The following is a 19,169-nucleotide window of genomic DNA, read 5'->3' as shown; positions in this document are numbered from 1 at the left end:
TACCTATAAACATTATTAAACCCCTGATATAGTGCTCCCTGTATGTGACCAACAACATTGCATACACATTATAGAAACTACACAGTTCTGTGTTTATAAACCGTATTAAACCCCTGAATTACTGCTCCTTGTATGTGACCAGCAGCACCACATACACATTATAGTAACTACACAGGTCTGTGCCTATAAACCCGTTTTAGTGCTTCCTGTATGTGACCAAAAAACACATATTATAGTAACTACATAACTGATATGCTACAGGAAAGTTCTTCTCTGTGAAAGGCACATGTTGAGCAAAAAGAGGCTACTTCTTGGGTGGTAACTAGCCATAGAACAAGCTATTATGCTTTAGTTCGTTACCAGGTTGAGCGCTTCTGTGCTTATAAACCTTATTAAATCCCTGAATTACTGCTCCTTGTATGTGACCAACAACACCACATACACATTATAGAAACTACACAGCTCTGTGTCTATAAACCTTATTAAACCCCTGACTTACTGCTCCTTGTATGTGACCAACAGCACCACATACACATTATAGTAACTACACAGCTCTGTGCCTATTAACCTTATTAACCAACAAATATTCAGTTAATTAAAGGGATATATACATCAGTAGTATGCTGTTGTTATACAGTGAAAACACACAAGTGCAAGACATTGTAGAATACACAATGCTTAAAAAAAAACAAAAACAAAAAAAAAAACCCACTGCAGTAGCCATGTTTAACATTACATCAGCACCACCCCCATTTAAAGGGACATAAAAGTACAAAAAGAAAACGAAAATATGTTACAGCATTTTATTATTGCATGGTTGGTTGCAAAAAGTTTTAACTCCTACAAATATATTAAACACATAGTTAAAGTTAGCTTCAGAGCAGCAAGGCACTATTGGGAGCTAGCTGAGAATATCTCATGAGCCAATGACAAGACACTAAGTCGTGTACCCACAAGTCACCAGCTAGCTTCCAGTAGTGCACTGCTACTGCTTAGGGTATAAACATATGGTTTTCAACAAAGGATACCAAGAGAACAAATCACATCCTCTTTATGAACTATGAATGTTGATCCTTTTATTAACAAGGGTTTCAGGGTTTTTTCCCTGTTGTGTTTGCCATGTTCTGCTGGCAGCCATTTTACTCACCTCTCTTCCTGACTATGGTGCATTGTGGGGGATGCCGCTCATTTCCTGCACTTAGTTTTATGGCCAGACTGGTGTGCATCATCCATGTGAGACACGATGCAGTCTCAGAATTGTGATGTCATCATTTATTATTTAAAGGGCCTCTGTTCAGTATACTTTGCCTTTGCGTTGTCTCAGACCTGTTTCTGAGAGTTCTTGTGTATTACCTGGCTGCCTGACGTCCTTCCTGGTTCCTGATCCTAGCTTGTTCCTGACTCTGCTGTTTTCCTTGTTCCTGATTCCGGCTCGTCTGACTATTCGCTTTGGTTCCTGACTTGGCTCGTCTGACTACCAGCTCTGGTTTTGACTCCTGGCTTGTTATTTGACTTGACTTTTTATTATTTGTTGCTATTAATAAAAGGTGTGATTATTTTTGCACTTCTCGTCTCAGTCTGATTCCTGGCACCCTGACAATACACAAAGGCCATGAATCCTGAAGGTGCTAATAATCCACCTTTACCTGACAACATTTCCAGGATGGATGAACAGGATCACCGCTTGGATCAATTTGCACTAGCCCTGCAAACCCTGCTGACTCGCACTGCACATTTGGACCAAAGTGTCCCGCAAGTTATGGCTGCTCCTGTTTCCGCTGCTGCACCTAGTCCTACCAGGAGCATGTCCGGTTCTGCACCTCTACCTCAGCAATATGGAGGTGATCCTATTCAGTGTAGAGGGTTTTTGAACCAGGTGGGCATTTACTTTGAGATGTTACCTCAGGCGTTTCCCTCTGACAGAGCTAAGGTGGGATTTCTCATCTCGTTACTCTCTGACACAGCTCTTACCTGGGCTAATCTCTTGTGGGAGACTAATAAACCTGTGATTTCAAATTACCCTGAATTTGTGGCCTCCTTTCGAAGGGTATTTGATGTTCCGGCTCGCTCCTCCTCTGCTGCTAAACGACTCATGTCCATTCAGCAAGGTACAAGATCTGTTGCTCAGTATGCTATTGAGTTCCATACGCTTGCTGCAGAGGTAGGTTGGAACAATGAAGCCCTTGTTGCCGCCTTCTTTCATGGGCTCTCTGATGCGACTAAAGACGAAGTTTCTGCCAGAGATTTACCAGAGGATCTCGAGGCATTGGTGTCTTTTTTTATCCTAACTGACATCAGACTCAGAGAGAGGCCCTCTTTCAAGGAGCGCTTGCGGAAGCCTCCTGTTCCGTTGTCTCCTACGTGTTCCTTCCCACCCATGCCTCCCTCTCCTCCCATGCCTCCTGGTCCCGAGTCACCAGGTACTGCTGAGCCGATGTAGCTGGGATTCACGCGTCTTTCCGCGGCGGAGAGGGCCTTTAGGAGGAGGGAGGGGCTCTGCCTCTATTGTGGGTTACAGGGCCACCTTTTGAAGTCTTGTCCTACACGGCCGGGAAACGCTCACACCTAAGGTCTGTCGCGGGGGATCATCCGCAAATCCTGCTCTCCTGCAGTGGCTGGCTTCTTCTTTGTGAAGAAAAAGGGTGGCGAGTTAAGACCATGTATCAATTATAGGAGTCTTAATCGTCTTACCATTAAGAATGCTTACCCTATTCCGCTTATTTCTGAACTCTTTGACCGCCTCAAGGGAGCTACGGACTTTACTAAACTTGATTTCAGAGGAGCGTACAATCTCGTTAGGATTAAGGAGGGGCACGAATGGAAAACAGCATTTAACACCAGGAGCGGGCATTATGAGCATCTTGTAATGCCCTTTGGCCTATGTAATGCTCCTGCTGTTTTTCAGGAATTTATTAATGATGTCCTACGAAATATGTTGCAACAGTGTGTTGTGGTGTACTTAGATGACATCCTCATACACTCACCCACACTTGAGGCTCATCGTTCTGATGCTACACGGGTTCTTCAGAGACTACGCGAGAACGGCCTGTTTTGTAAACTCGAGAAATGTGAGTTCCATCAGACTCAAGTAACCTTCCTAGGTTATGTTATCTCCGTTGCAGGGTTCTCCATGGATCCTGACAAGTTATCTGCAGTTCTGCAGTGGCCTCACCCAGTTGGTCTTCGGTCTATTCAACGTTTTTTGGGGTTCGCCAATTACTATAGAAAGTTTATTAAAAACTTTTCTTCCTTGGTCAAACCTATCACAGACATGACCCGTAAAGAGAATGATCCACTCCATTGGTCACCTACTGCCATTAAGGCCTTTGATAGTCTTAAGAATGTCTTTGCTGCCGCTCCAGTTCTGGCTCATCCTAACCCTGTCCTGCCTTTCGTTCTTGAGGTCAATGCGTCTGAGACTGGAGTAGGTGCCCTCTTGTCTCAACGTCCTACGCCTGACGGTTCCTTGCATCAGTGTGGTTTCTTCTCTAAGAAATTGTCTCCAGCGTAGTGAAATTATGAAATTGGCGACAGGGAATTACTGGCCATAATTTTGGCACTTAAGGAATGGAGGCATCTTCTCGAGGGTACTAGCGTGCCAGTGCTCATTCTTACTGACCACAAGAATTTAACTTATCTATCTAAAGCAAAACGTTGGTCGCCCCGACAGGCCAGATGGGTGCTATTTTTGTCTCGGTTTAATTATGTGGTCTCCTACCTGCCTGGTAGTAACAATCTTAGGGCTGATGCCCTCTCTCGACAATTTTCGCCTCTGTCCAAGGAGGAGTCTGTACCTACTCCTGTTATACCTCCTGACCATATTTTGGGTACCATACATACTAATTTGACTTCTCCCTTGGGGGAGGAGATCCTGGCTGCACACACCAATGCACCTCCTGAGAAACCTAGTGGTAAGTGTTTTGTTCCTGAGAATCTTCGAACTAAACTTTTGCACACTTCCACTATCCTAAAGCCGCAGGTCACACAGGCAAGAACCAAATGATTTGGTCTGTCACTCGACAATTCTGCTGGCCAGGTCTTCGTTCTGATGTTGCTGCGTATGTTGCCTCCTGCTCAGTTTGTGCACAGAATAAGACTCCTCAACATCTTCCTGTGGGTCTTCTTCAACCTATTGCTAATGGTGAGCGTCCTTGGACACATCTTTCCATGGACTTCATTGTCGAGCTCCCTGTTTCCAATGGCAATACTGTTATCCTTATGGTGGTTGACCGTTTTTCTAAAATGTCACATTGCATTCCCTTGATGAAGCTGCCTACCGCTCAGGAGCTTGCTTCAATTTTTTCCGTTTACATGGGTTACCCAAGGAGATAGTGTCGGACTGGGGTAGCCAGTTTGTCTCCAGATTTTGGCATTCCTTTTGTGCTCAAATGGGAATCCAGCTTTCCTTCTCCTCGGCATATCACCCTCAATCCAATGGGGCTGCGGAACAGTCTAATCAAGCTCTGGAACAGTTCCTCTGTTGCTATGTCTCAGATCACCACAATAATTGGTCTAAACTGTTACCTTGGGCAGAGTTTGCTCGTAATAGTGCTATTAATGCTTCCTCCAAGTTATCCCCGTTCATGGCGAATTATGGGTTTCAACCATCCTTGTTGCCCGATTCATTCATGTCTCAGGGTATTCCGGCTTTGGAGGAGCATCTCCGGCAACTCCGTTCCACGTGGGTGCAGATTCAGGATTGCCTTCATCGTTCTATGCAGCGCCAAATGTTCCAGGCTGATCGTAGGCGTCTGCCCGCACCTTCCTACCAGGTTGGTGAGAGAGTTTGGCTGTCCTCCCGCAACTTGAACCTTTGTGTGCCTTCCAATAAATTGGCTCCCCGTTATGTTGGTCCTTTCCGAATACTACAATGGGTTAATCCTGTGGCCTCTTGACCTTCCTCCTTCTATGCGCATCTCCAATGTTTTTCATGTCTCCCTCTTGAAACCATTGGTTTGTAATCGGTTTACCACTGTGTTGCCTCGTCCCCATCCTATCTTTGTTGACAACCATGAGGAGTATGAGGTCAGCAGCATTATTGACTCTCGTATGTCCAGGGGCCGTGTACAGTATTTGGTTCACTGGAGGGGCTACGGTCCGGAGGAGCGTTCTTGGTTTCCCTCCTCTGATGTTCATGCTCCCGCCCTCCTCCGTGCCTTCCATGCCCGTTTCCCCAATAAGCCTTTTGTCCTCCTGCGGGGGAGGGGTACTGTCAGGGTTTTGTTTGCCATGTTGTGTTTTCCATGTGCTGCTGGCAGTCATTTTACTCACCTCTCTTCCTGACTATGGTGCATTGTGGGGGATGCTGCTAATTTCCTGCACTTCCTTTTATGGCCAGACTGGTGTGCATCATCCATGTGAGACAGGATACAGTCTCAGAATTGTGATGTCATCACTTATTATTTAAAGGGCCTCTGTTCAGTATGCTTTGCCTTTGCGTTGTCTCAGACCTGTTTGTGAGAGTTGGTTCCTGATCCTGGCTTGTTCCTGACTCTGCTGTTTTCCTTGTTCCTCATTCCGGCTCGTCTGACTATTCACTTTGGCTCCAGACTTGGCTCGTCTGACTACCAGCTCTGGTTTTGACTCCTGGCTTGTTATTTGACTTGTGGACTTTTTATTATTTTTTGCTATTAATAAAGGTGTGATTATTTTTGCACTTCTCGTCTCAGTCTGATTCCTGGCACCCTGACAAAGGGTAAAGATATTTAAATGCTGCTTAATATAAATCTCTGTATATCACAAAGATAGTACTGAGCATTATGTCCCTTTGAAGTGATAGTAGCGCTGCAGAATCTGTTGGCGCTCTACAAATAACCGATAATAATAGTAAATTTGCACGATCTGGTAAAGCTATACAAAATCAATGCATTAAATGAAATAGACTTTAGTTTATCATTAATTAATTTAATTGATAATGCACTGTAACCGACTTTTATTAGTTTCATTGTTGTTAGGAATTATTGCTAGCATAAGTATTTTGTCTTTTGCATCCATCTTGTAATGATTAAACTTTATTATAATGAGTTGTTCTGTAGTGAGAAATATAGGCTTGTTATTTTACTCTGCTAAGCCAGCTAACCTTGTAGATGTTCCTGGCCCTAGGCCAGGAGAGTATTATCTCAATAAGATGGTCAAACAGCCTTGTTGTTCTCGCAGATGCATTTATTATTAGGACTATATAAGATTATTTAGAGCTAGTAACTTTCCAGAATAACACTGTTTATAACTGTGTAAAATGACGCGGTCATAACGTGTCACCATGTTAACTCTATCTGCTGTTACTGAAGGCTATAAGACATGTTGTGTGTCTTTCAATAAAGGAGAATAGTTTTTGGATCATTGCTGCGTGGTCTGAGTCTGTTCTAAGGATATCCTTATCAGATAATCTACATCTGCTTCAGGTGGTACAGTGGGCCCGCGGCTTCGGCCTGACCTGACACTCCCCCCCTGAAACCAACACCTTACAGTTTCTGGTGTCAGCTTGTGGGATTTGCAGTCGGTAAGTATGAGTGTTTTTACTCTGCTTTCCCTCTGTGAATCTGAACATAAATTTAGTCTTGTAATAGGTGTTGGTAATATATGATAAAGGGTTAAGGGGTTCCTGCGGTGGAGGCGCAGGTTTGCGGAGGTTAAAGTCCTGCCGGCAGTTGTGATAACCCCTCCAGCCAGGTTAATAGTCCTGTGCTGGTTTAAGACAGATATTGTAGTTCTGTCTGGTAAGCGCGCAAGAGATAAAAGTTAGCATGCAATTTGACGGAAGATTTTAAGTTAAGTTCCCCGTGCAAGTTGGCAGTGCTTTGTTACAGTGAGTGAGTCTCACGTGTGTTAAAGTTTTCCATATTCATTCCTATAATAGAGTTTTGTTACCCACCTGGATCTAATGTTTGATATCTGATGCTTTGCTTTGCTTATTTGCTTTTTATTGCTATAAAATTGTGCTGTGCTTAGAAAATATTAAGTGGCTATGCATTTTATTATTGTTGCTATTATTGTGTTGAGGAATGGGATCTGCTTATAGATAATAATGCACAGAGAAGATTACATATATAATGTCTACAAAAGGGTTAACAGTTTCTGATAAAGACAGAAACATTTCAAGCAGAGAGACATACTGCATCCACTCGAGAGGGGAGGGGATCGTAAAAAAATACTGTCAGTAAGCACTGCTGTGTAGATTTAATGAGCAATCTCTGTGTTAAAGAATGTAGCAGGCAAAGAAGGGGGGCCGCCACTAAGCGCACACACAGATCAGAGAAAAAAGGAAAAAACTGTTACAGCAGCTCCGTTGGTAAAACTCTTTCTCTCTTTGGTTGCAGTAATGAAAAGGAAATTTTGTATATTTTGATGTGTCATGTGTTATGTGTATGATATTATGTGTCAAAGAGTTGTTTAGATCAACAGAATAACAAAATAAAAAAAATAAAAAAGGAACGGAGGATATTTTTATCCTGTTTTGAAATGTTTTCTCAAGTTGTGGGGAGATGGCCATTCCTTACAAATTCGGAGACGTTCAAATACATTGTAAATCTGGTGGAAAGTTGATCTTATTGTATTTTTATGTGTCTTTGGTATGTTATTTTGAATATTTGTTTTCCGGAGAAAAAAAAAAAAAGGGGGAGTGAATTCTGGTATGCGAGATGAGATGGGCTTGTGTGTCTGTATCGCTGTAAAAATGTTTCTTTCTGTTTCTCTGCTGGGAAATCAGACGTTGTAAGGAGGTATTTTGTAGTGTTATTTTTATAACTGTATTTTAAAGTCAACAGCATGTTTTAAGTATGTGTGTTATATGTGCAGTTTTAGTTTTAAGTGATAATTGTTGTATGCAAGTTTAAAAAAAATGTCCACCTGTTGCGGCATATAAATATATTGTTTTTGCAAGTGAAGTAACTAACCACTTTGAAAGTGCGATGGTGTGTGTGATTTTTGTCACGCTCTAGTAAATATGAGTTTTTCTGGTATGAGTAATGGGTTAAGTATGTTGTATTTGTAAGGTCTGTGCACAGAGTTAGTGGAAAAGAAAATATAGTCATAGGCTGTATATCATTAAATTTATCTAAAAGTATTTGGGTCCGTTTCTGTTGCAAATAAATTAATATGCAGGTCATGATACAGTACAGAAGTTGAATTTGTGTGGTAAATCCTACAAACAGCCTAAATTATGGTTAGGGTATACATATGTAATTTACGTGATAAATGGTTAGTCCTTAAAGGGACAGTCAACTGTAACATAGTTTTGATATTAATGTATTGTCAATGGCTTGTTATACAAGCTGAATAGTTTAAAATGTAGGAGAAGTTGCATTTGCAAGTTTGTGTATACATGAAGTAAGGTAAATTGTAATAGGTTGAATTTCGGATAATCCTTATCTTATATTTGTCTGTAAAATCAGAGCTCAGTGCGTAGACGGAGCAATAGAAAATTGTCATTTTATTATTTAAAGGACCAGTTCACTCATGTGAAAGGAGTTCAGGAGCAGCAATAACTCTGTATTAGTAGTTTGCAAAATATATTTTTTGAGACCTTTCTTTGTATTATTCTTTTTAAATCTGCTGTTTAGATAGCAGATATTTCTTTTGCAGTGTAACTGAATTCTCTCTGTAATGCAAACTGAATTGATAAGTGGTCTACAATCTTAGTGTTGCGATCTGTGAGACTAGCGGAAAAAAAAAAAAAGACAAACAGAGGAGTGAAAATATTTAAAGGGATACAGGCAAACTGATATAAATTCTGAGATTTTAAGGAAATGTTTACGGAGAAGACAATGAGGTTTACTGTAAGCCTAACACTAGTATATTTAACTGTGTTAGCAGTTTCAATTAATTTTTAATTTGGGTAAAATGTCCCTTTAACTAGCCTGCATCCCACTGTGAGTGCGTTTTTATGCTGCTTATGCTTGCTTAGGCTATTTAATGAACGTCAGTATACATTTTTATTATAAGTAAGGCCAATGGATCATTGGGAATAATTTAAAGGGGAAATTTTATTATTATTCTTTTGTAGAAAGCTCATTTTTTGTGGTATATGCAATTGTTGTGTTTGGCTGGAGAGCTGCAGAATGGTGAATATCAAATTATAAACAGATTTAGATCCAATAATTGTGTTGTTGTTAAAATTTTGGTTATGTAAAAGTATAGACTGGATTCTTGAGCTTTTCGCAAGTTATTTGTGTCACATATGATTTATTTCACAGTGGATTTGCATGGTGCATGCGGGCAGGAGCTAAATAGAACGGTGGCTGTACCATGGTTATCTGATCTTTCCCAAAATAGGGTAATTATGTGTGTTTGCGTGTTCCTTCCTAAATTTATGTTTAGGGATTTTATTTGTAAAATATGCAACTGGAGTTTATTGAGCATCTGCAGTGATTGCATTATTAGTATGATCTCATAGTATTGTGCATAGTAGAATTTGCAGAAACCAGGGTATAGATGGTTCTGTTAGGATTTTTAATTATTTGTAGTGTTTTGCGAGTGCTGTGTTTCAGGGAATGTCAGTATATGTGTTGAATTTCGGGTTAATTGTGGTTGTTTAAAGTTTGTGTCGGCAGTTAATGTTTTGTTGTGTGGTATGGTTCTAAATGCTTTCTAAGACATTGTTATGTTTTTTTCTTTTGTGACTGCGTGTGGAAGCGTGCTGTATGAATGGCATATTGAATAGTGCGGTGTATTTGATGTGGCTTGCTATTGAGAATTGTATTCTGCATGCCTGAATGGAGTGCATGATTTGTCTTTTAGTTTATTGTTATGTTGTGTTTGCGTGCCACATGGGATGTTTCACGTAAACAAGGGGGAAGTATTGATGAGTATCTTTATGTGATGGGGTGATTGTTTTTAGGTAAGAAGGTGAACCTAAAATGTTTTTAATCTCCTCTGAGTTCACCTACTTCTCTCTTGCTCTATGTCTCTTTTGACCTCTTGATCTTACAATGTTATTGCCTAACCACCAGCTGTGCCCTAAATTTCCCTGTCTTATCCCTATGCAGGATGCACTACGTCCCTATGATCGTCTAGAACGTTCCTTCATTGGGAAACTGGCCACGGACAAACCATGGACCATCATCTACCTTGATGGTCACCCCGGTCATAGCCTGTATACCCATACCCCACTCCTTTTTCCCTCCCTGGTGGTTTCTATCTCTTCATTGTCTTTCTGTGTTTTATTTTGCTCTCATATTTCAGATACCTAAAATGTTTTTATTTTTCTATTTTGTTCTTAACACTATATTTGTATTTGCAGGATGAGATCATGCAGCTGTATCCAGAGATTAAAGATACTAACTGAATTATTTTTGAGTTTCCATATTTAGGTAAAATCTGTACAGATAAAATGCCATAAGTGCACTCTTCCAAAGATTGAAGATTGAATGCAAGTAAACCGTTTAAAGAGAAAAAATGAAGATAAAAGACCTTTTGTCAAGCTTGTTTTACCCACCATACTGCAGTAAAAGTTGCTGAACTATCTTTGGATCCATTCTTTGCATTGCATGCTGGTACCAGCCCCAGAATTGGACTCTGGGTAATCCATGACTGTTTCCTCTGATGTGTGTCGTCAGAACATAAAAACGATTCTATCCTTCTCTGGACTGTGCCTTGCTGGTTGATATTGAGGACCTGTTATGCTGTTACAGGGTCAACCAATTAAATTAGGGGAGTATTGTTTTAACTCATTTACTTATATTTCTTGTATTGTATGCTCTTGTATTGGTGTTGTTTTCTGTTGATATTAGATATAAGAAGTCACATAGTTTTGTCTACAGAAAAGCATGCCTTATTGGTCTTAGTGCACATTGTAGTTTATGTACTTAAACAAAGTAACCCTTTAGATAAGCGTAACTCTAAACCTTGCAGGATTGTAACCTATTGAATGGCTCTTCACCCTCTAGAACATAATGAGGACATGTCTCAGCTAAAAGTTTATATTAATTATACAGAGAAATATTTATTTAGGGAATAGCATAATTATAGTTTATGAAAGCAAATGTATTTTTTCCCTTTTATTAATTGGTATTGTTTCTGCAAAGTGAATTTGGTAATTCCTGATGTTTGTCAAAGAAAGGATTTATCTTACCATAAAGATGTGTTTATTTTTAAAAGATTTTGTAGTTTTAAATGGTGTTAGGATTGTATTCTTTCCTCATACAGGAGTGTGAGAGAATTTAGGTTGCATAAGATAATTAGTAAACTAGTAGTGTTGATATCCGATGAGATTGTTGACTATTAGGATCATGGTTAGAGAATTATAAACATTATAGATAGTAGATGTGTTGAATTAAGCAACACTAGGTTCTTTTATTTTTAGTAGTTCAGATGTCCAGCATCTCCTTGCGGAAGAGCACTGGATAAGCACCCCTACTGCAAATGAACTGTATTAAAGCAAAGTGTCTGAGGAAGGTGGAGCGCTCTAAGAGGACAAATACTGTTCTTAAAGTGATCAGAGGCCACCTGCCTGCTGTTACTATGTCATGCTTTACTGTGGAGAAAGAACTGTTGGACATATTGGGGGGTGCTAGCAATGCAGGTGGAGAAATAAAAGATGCAGCGTTGTTTGGGGGTAGATGGGGGGCTGGTTGGGTCTCTGTGCAGATAGACCGGTAGTTTTGGGGATGCTGGAGGGTAGACGGAAGGTATTGGAGAGGCTGCATCTATGTGTAGTGACAAAATTGTGCCCTATTGGCCTATAAAATTATACCACGACATGTGAATATTTTTCTCACTAGTATTCTCACATAGAGTTCTGTTACCGTAGTATTAGGCTCATACTGTTGTTCAAGGCTTTCCTCATTTTCTGTGCCTGTCTATTTTTATGTTATTCTGTTAGAATAAAAGAGTGGTATGTTAGGAATTATTGTTAGCGTAAGTAGCGCCATCTTGTTCTTGGGCACCATTTTGTCTTTTGCATACATCTTGTAATGATTAAACTTTATTATAATGGGTTATTCTGTAGTGAGAAATATAAGCTTGTTATTTTACTCTGCTAAGCCAGCTAACCTTGTAGATGTTCCTGGCCCTAGGCCAGGAGAGTATTATCTCAATAAGATGGTCAAACGGCCTTGTTGTACTCGCAGATGCATTTATTATTATGACTATATAAGATTGTTTAGAGCTAGTAACTTTCCAGAATAACACTGTGTATAACTGTGTAAAATGACGCGGCCATAACGTGTCACCATGTTAACTCTATCTGCTGTTACTGAAGGCTATAAGACATGATGTGTGTCTTTCAATAAAGGAGAATAGTTTTTGGATCATTGCTGCGTGGTCTGAGTCTGTTATAAGGATATCCTTAGCAGATAATCTACATCTGCTTCAGGTGGTACAGTGGGCCCGCGGCTTCAGCCTGACCTGACACTCCCCCCTCTGAAACCAACACCTTACAATTGTTTTAATACATTACCCTTCTCTTGCCGAACAACACAAAGGTAATTTTTTTCAAGAGGTGATGTTTCCACCTTGTGTCTAATAGCCGTGCTCGCTATACGGCACTCAACAAACTCTGAAGTGCTGTATAGCTAGCATGGCTTTACAAGATTGTGCAAATTTACTATCACTTTAAGGCAATCAGATCACTGATGTTTCTGGTTTGTTATTATAAATAGTATTCCATTCTGGTGACAAAACCAGGTGACATGCATGTGACGTCCTGCTTACCTCCGTGTGCTTCAGGAAGGTCTGAGGTTTGGTTCTCGGTCTTGTCAGACATTGTCTTGTTCAGCGCAACTGAACTTGTCAGATATTAATACAATGATTCTCCTTTACTGACAGACGCAGTGACGAGAGAGAGAGAGCGAGAGAGAGAGAGAGAGAGAGAGACATTGTGGTGTATGGGGACTTTTCTCTATAAATATATATGTATATGCTTATATAGAAAGCAGATATCCTCCGCACCTCTCAAAAATGAAGAAAAATAATTTATATAAAAAATAACATTTATTTAGCAAAAAGATTAAAAAAACATCAAGATCACCATAAAAAATTGTAAGAAAAACACTGCGGTCTGATGGAAAAGAGTTCCAAACATGTTTCGGGCCTCACCCTAGCCCTCGTTCACTGTATGTGTTATAATGTTTATATACACATATTAACACATAAATATATATGAATATATGCATATATATTTAAATTTGCTGCCAATCACTGTGTGACTTACCTCCTTAGCTGCGCTTGTTCTCATGCTGTGTCTCACAGCATGAGAACGAGACTCGAATTGGAGCCTATGGAAGCGATCTCTCGTGAGCACAATGCTTCCCTACAATGCGAACAAGAGGACGCGTTTGCATTGTGCTCAACCTGCAATAACAGCACACATGTGTGCGCTGGTATTACTAAGTGGATCGCGAAAGTGACATTTTGTGCTCCACTTATAATCTAGCCTTGTATATTTTGAACACATAATTTATGATTCCACATTTCAATAACATTTTTATGTTCACCATCAAACTGATCAAAATTTGTGTGAGTTGCATAATTTTGAGAATCTCTCTCTCTCTGTATATATAGGGCAGTAAACCAGCAAACCTTTATGAGAGAATATGTCCAGATTTGTGACAATAATCAACTAAAAATATCTTGCATGCCCATACAGAGTTTTATACTGCATGGCAGTGTGTGGGTAAAAATAACGAAGCCTTTATTATTTACTAGTCTTAAAGCCTGTTACATGGGCCAAAATCACCTCTCCCTCACCCCTTCCCCCTGCTGCTGTCAACTTTTTTTTTCTGTAGCGTAGTGGCCCCACCTGCTTTCTCCTCCCTCCTAACCCTCCCACGCAACCAACTTAGCAGCTTAGCGGTCCTACCCGCTCCCGCCCCCCTCCAGCGATGATCTGCCCAACTGCTTCCCTCTTAGCCCCTCCCACTTAAGGCCTTGCGGCCTTCCTTGCGCAGACACTGTTCCTTAAGGCCTTGCGGCGAACAGAGACACGCCACTGATCAAGGCCCCCACGCGCCACTGCTTCCCGCACATTCTGTTACCGATCACTGATTCTTAATGCTAGGTGGCCGATTATCAAGGGCCGAATGGCTCGCCGGAAACAGCAGTTATGAAGCAGTAGTCTTAAGACCTCTGCTCCATAACTGGTCCGCCGCCTCTGAGGCTGCGGTCTGCAATCCGCAAGATCCTAATCGGGCCGATTGACACCCCCTGCTAGCAGCAGATTGGCCGCGAATCTGCAGGGGGCGGCATTGCACAAGCAGTTCACCAGAACTGCTTGTGCAATGCTAAATGCTGACAGCGTATGCTGTCAGCATTCAGCGATGTCTGTCGGACATGATACGCTACAGCATATTATGTCGGACAGGCAGTGATAAATCGGGGGGCCCTAGGTGTAAGGCCAGGTGTGTTTGTCTCGAGCTGCAGTCTCTACTGCGTATAACTGCATCGGACAAACATACCTGGCCTTTTATAATATAGGATTGTTTCAAATGACACAAATGCCTCCACCATCTGCTGCACATCAGACTTTATGGTTAGTTCTACACTGTAGAACTAAAACTATAAGCTGATGTACGGGTGCAGAAGAAAACTAGGTAGGCTCCTAAGAGCTCAGGAGTGTGCACGTGTCTTTAATACTCTATGGCAGAAGTGCTTTGTAACATTTTATAACAAAGCTAAAAATAATGTTGCAAAACACTGCTGCCATAGAGAACTAAAAACATGTGCACACTCCTGAGTTCTTATGAGCCTACCTAGTTTTATTCTTTAATAAAAGATACAAAGAGAACGAAGCAAATTTGATAACAGAAGTAAATTGGAAAGTTGTTTAAAATGACATGCTCTATCTGAAAGTTTAATTTTGACTTTACTGTCCCTTAAGCTTTATGTAATTAATAATGCATTTTCTATTACCACCAGTCTTCATCTCATATATTTATTATCTATCTCACCCCCAAGTCTCATCCTCTGCACCTTATATACAGATATTATACACAGACCCTATAGAGAGATCCATCTGCCTCACATGCATCACCCCCTCATATAGCACCTAATGCAGAGATATACAGTACTATAGAGATGTTCAATGTGTCTTAAACACACTCCCCCAGCATCGTAAATGGAAATATTTAATACTGTGCAGAGGTTTTCTCAGCCTCACGTGCAGCCCCCTGCCTAATGTGGTATGAAGGGGAATATATACCTTATACAGATATATAATATTATAGTGATGCTACCTCTGACACTCACACTGTTCCCTATCCAGCACCTTATATACAGATCTATAATATTATTAAAGAGAAGCTCTTACCCAGCTCCCTCCTCAGTACCTTATATACAGATATATAATATTATAGTGATGCTACCTCTGAGACTCACACTGTTCCCTATCCAGCACCTTATATACAGATCTATATTATTAAAGAGAAGCTCTTATCAAGCTCACTTCTCAGTACCTTATATACAGATATATAATATTATAGTGAGGCTACCTCTGACACCCACAGTCCCCTATCCAGTACCTTATATACAGATCTATATTATTAAAGAGAAGCTCTTACCCAGCTCCCTCCTCAGTACCTTATATACAGATATATAATATTATAGTGATGCTACCTCTGACACTCACACTGTTCCCTATCCAGCACCTTATATACAGATCTATATTATTAAAGAGAAGCTCTTACCCAGCTCCCTCCTCAGTACCTTATATACAGATATATAATAATATAGTGATGCTACCTCTGACACTCACACTGTTCCCTATCCAGCACCGTATATACAGATCTATATTATTAAAGAGAAGCTCTTATCAAGCTCCCTCCTCAGTACCTTATATACAGATATATAATATTATAGTGATGCTACCTCTGACACTCACACTGTTCCCTATCCAGCACCTTATATACAAATCTATATTATTAAAGAGAAGCTCTTATCCAGCTCCCTCCTCAGTACCTTATACACAGATATATAATATTATAGTGAGGCTACCTCTGACACTCACACTGTCGCCTATCTAGCACCTTATATACAGATCTATATTATTAAAGATAAGCTCTTACCCAGCTCCCTCCTCTGTACCTTATATACATATATATAATATTATAGTGAGGCTACCTCTGACACTCACACTGTTGTCTATCTAGCACCTTATATACAGATCTATATTATTAAAGAGAAGCTCTTACCCAGCTCCCTCAGTACCTTATATACAGATATATAATATTATAGTGAGGCTACCTCTGACACTCACACAGTCCCCTATCCAGTATCTTATATACAGATCTATATTATTAAAGAGAACCTCTCGCCCAGCTCCCTCCTCAGTACCTTATACAGATATATAATATTATAGTGATGCTACCTCTGACACTCACACAGTCCCCTATCCAGTACCTTATATACAGATCTATATTATTAAAGAGAACCTCTCACCCAGCTCCCTCTTCAGTACCTTATACAGATATATAATATTATAGTGATGCTACCTCTGACACTCACACAGTCCCCTATCCAGTACCTTATATACAGATCTATATTATTAAAGAGAACCTCTCACCCAGCTCCCTCCTCAGTACCTTATACAGATATATAATATTATAGTAATGCTACCTTAGACACTCACACAGTCCCCTATCCAGTACCTTATATACAGATCTATATTATTAAAGAGAACCTCTCACCCAGCTCCCTCCTCAGTACCTTATATACAGATATATAATATTATTGTGAGGCTACCTCTGACACTCACACAGTCCCCTATCCAGCACCTTACAGATCTATATCATTAAAGGGAAGCTCTCATCCAGCTCCCTCCCTAGTACCTTATACAGATATATATTATAGAGAGGCTACCTCTGACACACACACTCACAGTACCATCCCCAGCACCTTATATACAGCTCTATATTATTCAAGAGTCTCTCTACCTCACATACACTGAGCACCTTAAATGAAAATATTTAATACTAGACAGAGGTTTCCTTTGCCTCACACACAGCTTCCTCTCTTAGCACCTTATATACAGATCTATAATATTATATAGAGGGTCACTCTGTCTCACACACAGCCCCCTCGACACAACCTAAATGCAAATATTTAGTACTAATCAGAGGTTCTCTCTATTTAATATTATACAGAGATTCTGCTTCGCTCACACACACACACACAGCACCATCTCCAGCACCGTATATACAGATACAATATTATAGTGAGACTTCCTTTGCCTCACACACACACAAAGACCACTCCCAATACCTTATACACAAGTATACAATATTATAGCAAGTTTCTTTCTGCCTCAAACATACATCTCCCTACCCAAAACCCCAGTACCTTCAACATAGATATATAATATTATAGAAAGGTTCCCTCTGCCTTAAACACACAGCTCCCTCCCCAATACCTTATACACAGATATATAATAACACACACAGTCTGCTACCATTTTACAAAGATGTACTACACTATGGAGAGGCTCCCTCTACCTCACACATACACAATCAGCTCCCTTCCAGTACCTTATATACAAATATATAATATTATAGAGAGATTCCCTCTAAATCACACACACACATCACCCCCTAGTACCTTCAGTGTTCTCCCCAGGACCTTTTTACCAGGTACCCACAACTGATTTTACTGACCACCCAGTTAAAATTTTAGTCAATATTAAGTTAAAATTTGCTAATATTAAAAAAAAAAAAAAAGTGTTGTACAAATTATGATTAAATATATTTATGTTAAATTATGCAATTAATTTCTGCTTTGGATAGCTGAAAATGATCATAATATAAAGAGATTCTGTCTCTCTCACACACACACACGACCAGCTGCCTCCCAGCACCTTATATACAAATATATAATATCATAGAGGGGTTTACTCTGCCTTATACACAGCCCCCTATAATGTACCTTATACAAAGATATTTACTACTACAGAGAGGCTCCCTCTACCTCACATATACACAATCAGCTCCCCCCAGTACCTTATACATAGATATATAGAGAGGTTCACTCTGCCTTACCAAAAAAACCCTACCCTGTACCTTATAAAGATATATACTACTACAGAGAGGCTCCCTTTTCCTCACATATACACAATCAGGTCTCTCACCGGTAGATGCTGCCTCATAGACACACTCACATACTATTTTTATTACATCATATGCGGGTATATAACGCTATACAGCGGTGTTTTTGCTCATTACCTTTATGAATCTGCCGTGTTGTTAGCTAACAGTGTAGCAGCTAGTTCCCTTCCAGCAAACAAAAGGATATGTGACATCACAAGTCACATGGCTGCTGTGACAACAACGTAACTAGAAGAACTACAGGAAGTAGATGGGAGGGAAAACTTTAATGCACTGCACTGGAGGTTACTGTAGCTGTTTGCCTTGCCATTTGATGATCGCTGCAGTCAAGTTTGTAGATGCTGTTTTTACGGAACAAGCTGTTGCCATCTCAGCACTCAATACGGTGGTTTCATGTAAGTAAATTTCCAGTTGTTAATGTGTATGTGTATAAAGCACTGGGGAGATGTGTGTGTCACAACAACGAACCTCATTAATAGTAACTATCTCTATGTAAGGTAATGGGAAGGGAGCTGCCTGTGTGTGAGACAAAGCGAGCCTGGATATAATATTATTTACTGTATATCTGTATCTAAGGTACTAAGGGGGAAGCTTTGTGTGAGACAGAGGAGTCTATAATATACATCTGTATACAAAGTAATGGTGAGGTTGTGTGAGGCAGAGGGAACCTCTATAATATCATATATCTGTATATAAGGTACTTGGGAGGGGGCTGTGTGTGAGATAGGTAGAAGGAATCTCTCTATGGCCGCGTTCGGGCAGCGCTTACTCCCAGCGCTGGTGTTCTGGTAAGAGGGCGAACTTTGGAAAACAGTGAACCATGTCACTTCCTGTGACGTTACATCAACTGTTTCACAAATTTTGGACCTAATGCACTTGTGTGGCAGCATCATCACATACCTGGCTGCATACGTCACTGGTAAAATATTTAGAGCTGTGAAATTCCGGAACCCTTTCTAGAGCTCATGCGTGGGATTTTGTATCACAAATGGTGCTCTCATGGAAAGCTGTTTATTTCGGCTCCTCTGCAATATTCGGAACTCTGCCCCCCACTGCAACTACTCCCATTAATACTACTACTCTAAAGCTGAGTCTCTGTGCTCGTGCATGACAAAAAGTCACTCGGCTATCGCCACTGCTTCT

General features: G+C 40.4%; 2 protein-coding genes across 4 annotated transcripts in view; one reads left to right on the top strand and one right to left on the bottom strand.

The window, feature by feature from the left end:
• The window catches only part of LOC128657217 (gastrula zinc finger protein XlCGF57.1-like), a 171,740-nt gene extending 153,542 nt beyond the window's left edge, over positions 1-18,198 (bottom strand). For both annotated transcript variants that reach the window (XM_053711474.1, XM_053711475.1), the window contains exon 1: positions 18,144-18,198. The gene's annotated coding sequence lies outside the window, so the exon portion shown is untranslated. The remainder of the gene's footprint in view (positions 1-18,143) is intronic.
• Positions 18,199-18,283: 85 nt separating this feature from the next.
• Positions 18,284-19,169, top strand: part of LOC128657218 (zinc finger protein 3-like) — a 176,416-nt gene continuing 175,530 nt past the window's right edge. For both annotated transcript variants that reach the window (XM_053711476.1, XM_053711477.1), the window contains exon 1: positions 18,284-18,421. The gene's annotated coding sequence lies outside the window, so the exon portion shown is untranslated. The remainder of the gene's footprint in view (positions 18,422-19,169) is intronic.

This window comes from Bombina bombina, chromosome 4 (genome assembly GCF_027579735.1).
Source record: "Bombina bombina isolate aBomBom1 chromosome 4, aBomBom1.pri, whole genome shotgun sequence".
NCBI classification, from domain to species: Eukaryota; Metazoa; Chordata; class Amphibia; order Anura; family Bombinatoridae; genus Bombina; species Bombina bombina.
Note: the sequence above shows the minus strand (reverse complement) of the source record. Positions and strands in the feature narration are given on the sequence as shown.